General features: G+C 41.6%; 1 protein-coding gene across 1 annotated transcript in view; it reads right to left on the bottom strand.

Moving 5' to 3' along the window:
- The window catches only part of ITGAV (integrin subunit alpha V), a 54,076-nt gene that overhangs the window by 47,795 nt on the left and 509 nt on the right, over positions 1–5,772 (bottom strand). The gene's annotated exons all lie outside the window — the stretch shown is intronic.

Here is a 5,772-nt window from a genome sequence, read left to right as displayed (position 1 = left end):
CGGCACCCGCGGAACTGCGGCCCGGAGCTGCCCTCGCTCCGGGCATCCCGCTCTTATCTCTGCCCGAGCCGGAGGCTGGAGGAAAGTCAAGGAAATTCTTTCTTGTGACGGTGGTGAAGCCCTGGCACAGGTTGCCCGGAGAAGCTGCCCCTTCCCTGGAAGTGTTCAGGGCCAGGTTGGATGGGGCTTGGAGCAACCTGGGATAGTAGAAGGTGTCCCTGCCCATGGCAGAGGGTGGGATGAGATGGTCTTTAAGGTCCATTCCAACACAAACCATTGTCCCTTCCAACCCAAACCATATCCATGCCTGGTCTTACCAAGTCTGTTTAGTGAAGCCTTTCTGAACCAGTCTTCGAGGAAAGCTGCTAAGCAAAGAGTGAAGGGAGTGTCAATGTGGACACAGCCATGGAGGAAAATAAAGCACCCTGATTTTCAAACACATAGGCTATGAAATGAAGTAATTTTAAATTCCAGGGTCCCAGCAGCAGGCGCAAGGCTGGGAAGAGAGAACCGGCCAATCCTCCCTGTCTCTGTTACTGTTGCACCCCTGCACTGCCCACTTAAGGAAGAACCATCCGGTGCAGCTCCAATCTCATCAGTTGCACTTTGTAGCTCTTGTATCATCTCTCACTAATAACACTTTAGCACTATCATCCTGGCTCACTCAGCTGCAGCCTCGTCCTCCTCAGCCTCTACGAGAGTTCAATATCTGTGGAGTACAGTAGTGTCTCAGGTAAAAGAAAACATGCTGAACACCTACAAAGAGCAAATAATTCGTATTAATTTGTACAACATAACAGGACTGGAGCACCAAAAGTCTAAACCTTTTGCTTTCCTCATTGTGAGCATGATAAAAAGCAACAGAACAAATAATGGTGTTTCAAGCCCTAAATAAAAGTTAAAAATACCCCATACATATTTATCAAGAAGCTGATTGAGTTTAACAGGAATCCCAAAAGAAAAACATTTCCACAGCAAGCAGAGGAAAATCCAAAGAACCACCAGCTACTCCTCTGTTCCATGCACTTGTTCTTGCTATTAATTATCATTTCTTCAGGAAGCCTCTTAAAAATTCTATCAAGAAGGGGAGTTCCAATACATAAAATCGATACTTGTTGCTAATTTTTCTAACTTTGCTGCTTCCTCAACAGGTTAAAAAAAATCCACCCAACCAAGCAAACACAAACTCCACATTACTTTTATTGTTATTTACTGACTTATCTCAGAGCTTTTGTACTACAGACCTGATCAAAGCAAAACTGCAGATGAGTTAATAAGTTTCCAAACTCTAGTAAATAGGGCAATAAACTAAAAGAGTGGTTTATGAGTACTTTGATCAGTAATTAACTAAGGGAAAAGGAGGATTGATTTTCTCTACTTGATTGCATAACCTCACAACATCACACAAGCAGTGAAGCATAAGTTATCTTTAAGACACTAGATTTTTTTTTTTTAACCAAATGATCAATTTGGGCTTCCTAGGGACTGTATAACCTCAAAACATCACACAAGCAGCGAAGCATAAGTTATCTTTAAGATACTAATTTCTTTTTACCAAATGATCAATTTTTTTTCTTATGGATTGTATAACCTCACAACATCACACAATCAGTGAAGAATAAGTTATCTTTAAGATACTAGAATTTTTTTAACCAAATGATCAATTTTGGCTTCCTAGGGACTGACTGTATAACCTCACAGCATCACTCAAGTAGTGAAGGATAAGTTATCTTTAAGATACTAGAATTTTTTTTCCATGTGATGTATTTTGGCTTCCTAGGGATTGTATAACCTCATAACGTCACACAAGCAGCGAAGGATAAGTTATCTTTAAGATACTAAAAGTTATCTTTAAGATAAATTCCTAGGGACTGTACAACCTCACAACATCACACAAGCAGTGAAGGATAAGTTATCTTTAAGAAACTAATTTTTTTTTTACCAAATGATCAATTTTTTTTTTTTATGGACTGTATAATCTCCCAACGTCAAGAATAAGTTATCTTTAAGATATCAGAATTTTTTTTAAGCAAATGATCAATTTTGGATTCCTAGGGACTGGCTGTGCAGCACTTCTTGTTGTCAGAAATTGCAGTGTCAATCCATAGGAGCGACTCAGAGTCAGGGGCACTCGTCCCTGATCCCAAAGGCTTTCCTCCCTTTATTAGGGTTGTTGTTTCTCAGCTGTTCCGTGCCTGTTCCGTGCCCCTTTGGGCTGTCCAAGGTGAGGTCTCCTCCCCTGCCCTGACCCAGCACAGCTCCGCTCCCAGGCACTGAGTCACGGCTGCCGGCGGAAGCGGCGGCGGCGCTGCTGTCTGGCCCTAATTCCCAACACGATCGGAGTCAAGCAGTCTAGACAGCCCCAGAGGCGAGCCACAGCTCCCTATAAGGCATCACAGCCCCCAGCCTCCACCTGGGAAAACAAAATGAAGTGTACGGGCTTGGGATGCACTTCTAATCAAAGTCAATCTTACTGGAAATGAAGGAAAGTGCTTTCTGCTGCAGGAGAGGCTGAGGGATTGATTCCGTTGTTTGCATAGAGCTATCCTGGCTGACAGGGTATCTGACAGAGCCATTGAGGTATCTATCTGACAGAATCCTGGACAGAAAAGTGAAAGTCAAACCCAGACTTTGCTCTTTATGTAGAGCAGCAAACACCCTTCCAGTGAGGATGTGATTTTCTTTCCTAGTTGGTTCAGTTCTCAGCATGACTAACAAATAGATAAGGAGCAGCCAATGAGATCATAGTGCAGAATGTAAACAAGTTAATTATGTGTTTCCATATTTACTTGTTACCTGTAGCTTTCAGTTCTCAGGCTAAGATAATCCAGTGGTGAAAACCAACAACTGAGATGTGGGCAGGACCCGGATTCCTTCTAAGCCACCAAACTTTTTGCCCGTATTCAAAACAGAATGCAATTATTTTGGAATTGATTGGAGTCTAAAGACTCCAACAGATCAAACTCATATTTCTCTTACAAGTTACAGGTCTTGTTCATTTTCATTCAGACACCGAGCTGGTAACACAGCTGAATTAAACTTTACAAGATGCAAAGCAATTTTGGTAGGCAGACATTATTTTTTTTTACTCCTGAGTTTCCAGCCTGTAATAGAGTATTTCAAAATGTTTCTCCTTTGAGTCTCCACCTCATGACATGAAAGGCAGCAGCAAGAAATGGACGAAGTGCCACAATTCAGTAGAAACTGCAAACATGCAAACCACTGTGGTCCTATTTCAAAGGGTCAGCAAGGGGTCCTGTACGTAAGCAATTAACTTCGGCCTCTAAGTGGATTCAGTGCTTTACAGTACCAGCAGAATGAATATCTGGAGCAAACAAAGGATCACCACTCATTTGTTCATGGAGATGACTATTAGTGTCCCAGAAAAGCCTTCATTGATGTGAGAGTTTCAGGAATATTTTGCTCTCCTGCCATCCAGACATTTGGACTTTCTAAGAGGCTTAGCTGCTCTGTATAGACCTTTTAAGAAGTAACTCAGTTTCTAACAAGGGAGTAGAAAACAAAGTAAAAGATAGACTTCACATATTTGTTTGCTTTGGTCAGTTTGTCCCTTTTTGTTTCTATTTTGTTTAATATTATCTTTGATATCCATTGGGAAAAATCAAACATTACATATGAAAACTGAAAAAGCATTAAGTGGTGAAACACGAGGAAACCACTAGAGATGTTTAGGCTTGATTTGCTGTATGAGCAATTCACATCAGCCAAATCTCATTCGGTTCTTAGCAAAAGCTGTCCTTAGCCCGGGGCTATGGGGCAATGTTTTCACAACAAGGGTATGGCTACATTTGTTGAACCAGCTCCTAGCACAGAGTCTGAGATCTCCCAGATCAAAAGGAAGTGAGCTGTACCAGGCTTTTGTCTGATTTGCTCAATACTGATAGCTGTATTACTCCAGTGTTAGTCAAAGTCTTTCTGCAATACCCTTTTTGTGTTTTATGGAGTGCTCATTACTCACCAGGCCTTTTTTTGTAGCATTAGGATTTCATAGCACCAAATTCAGAGACAGCACTGCTTGATTTACCCAAGGATTCATATTTCTTCAGTCTGAAAAAGTTGGTCATTATAAATCACATGTGACTCAGTTTTTGCTTCACAAAGCACTTCAGCAGATTACCAAACAAATAAATCCAGATGCTGCTCAGTAACACCCCCAAAGACTCAGATATTTTTAAAAGATCTTTTTAAAGAGTACTTCCCCCCTAGGAAAAAAAAAAAACCACTTTGACAGGAAATAATGCAATAAGGGAGAAATGGATCAGGAAAAACCCAAACAACAAGCTCCACAATATTCTCGGCACCATGTCTCTGAAAATGTTTTCTTAATACGTGCGCATATAGAAGATGTAACAGAGACAAAAGCTAAATACAGCCCTGCTCTGTTAAGGAAGAGGGTGTGGGAACACACCAGCCCAGAGGGAAGTCACCACACCTATTCCCCAGAAGGAGAGCAGTGCACTTGGGTAATCACAGTGATGGAGCTCTCAGGAGAGAGCCATGGAGCTCTTGGGTCTTCTGGTGGGAAAGGTCACAGGAAAGCTTCTTAGAAGGGGATGGGGAGAATTTGCTAATCTAGAAAGTGTGACAGAACTGGCTTTGTGCCCCTAGAGTGGGAAAAGAGATGAAGCATTGAGATCAACAGGCTGTGCACTTGTCTCCCATGGAATACGTGCATTGTGAATGAAATTCTGTACTTCTGCTTCTCCATTCCCATTGAAATGCCTCACCTGGCACAGCAGCTGTGCAGCCCATGAGATGGAAAGCTCCAGCTCCCATGTGAGTTACTCCTGCAGTGATTGTTCCTTTACAGGTGAATTCCATCACAGAGAACTGCACCTGGAGCTGCACTTCTTCCTAATCCACCCTTCTGCCTGTATCCAGCAAAGCTTGGAAACACACAACAGTCACAATGAATACTGGAGTGCTAACAAAGAACCATCCCTCCCATCTCTTCATCACTCTCTCCTCCATTTCTTTGTGCCTTTCCATGAAGGAAGGTCCATTGCTTGCTGGATGCCATGAATTTTAATTCTAACTTTTTACATTCACAAGGATCCTCTAGAACATGCTGCTTTTATGCAGTTCCCTGAAGGTGAAGAAGAGATTTATTTATTCTATTTTCATCTTAGTATCTTCCTAAGAACCTTTTTCTTCTTTTGCCTGCCACTGTTTTCATACTATTTTAAGTGCTGTCATTTCTGCTGAGTCCATCATCCATGGCAAATGTGCACCCAGGTTTTATTTAGAAAGTGGAAGTGCCTATGTCTGGCAGAAATTCTTGTGGAGCACTATTCTGCTGGGACAGAGTGAAACAGAGCACTTCCCCTCACACAGGCTCTATAGGCACAGAAGATGGGTCACTTTCTAGTTTATTTCCATTTATGGAAAATTTCCAGATGACAAGAGGCATTTCCTAGGTTTCTTATATTCTTGACTGCTTCTGGTTACCAGAAGAAATACCAGAGACTACTGCTTCCTGTTGTATCCCTGAGATATTGTTATTCCTGTCTTTAGTGCAAATCATCTCCTATTTAGTACAAATGACAGCTTCTTATGTACAACTTTGGAATCTTTCCCCCAAACTTTCTTGTTTTTTCTATTTTTTTTCTATTAACTTTCTGATTTTTTCTGTGGTGTTTTTCATCATGCATTTTCAAAGGAATCTAACAAGGCTCAGACTCACAGAGCAGTTGTGTTGGTTTTTTAACTGATCACTCCAACCACATAATGCTACATCTGCCATGAAGCATC

This window comes from Geospiza fortis, unplaced genomic scaffold (genome assembly GCF_000277835.1).
Source record: "Geospiza fortis unplaced genomic scaffold, GeoFor_1.0 scaffold155, whole genome shotgun sequence".
NCBI classification, from domain to species: Eukaryota; Metazoa; Chordata; class Aves; order Passeriformes; family Thraupidae; genus Geospiza; species Geospiza fortis.
Note: the sequence above shows the minus strand (reverse complement) of the source record. Positions and strands in the feature narration are given on the sequence as shown.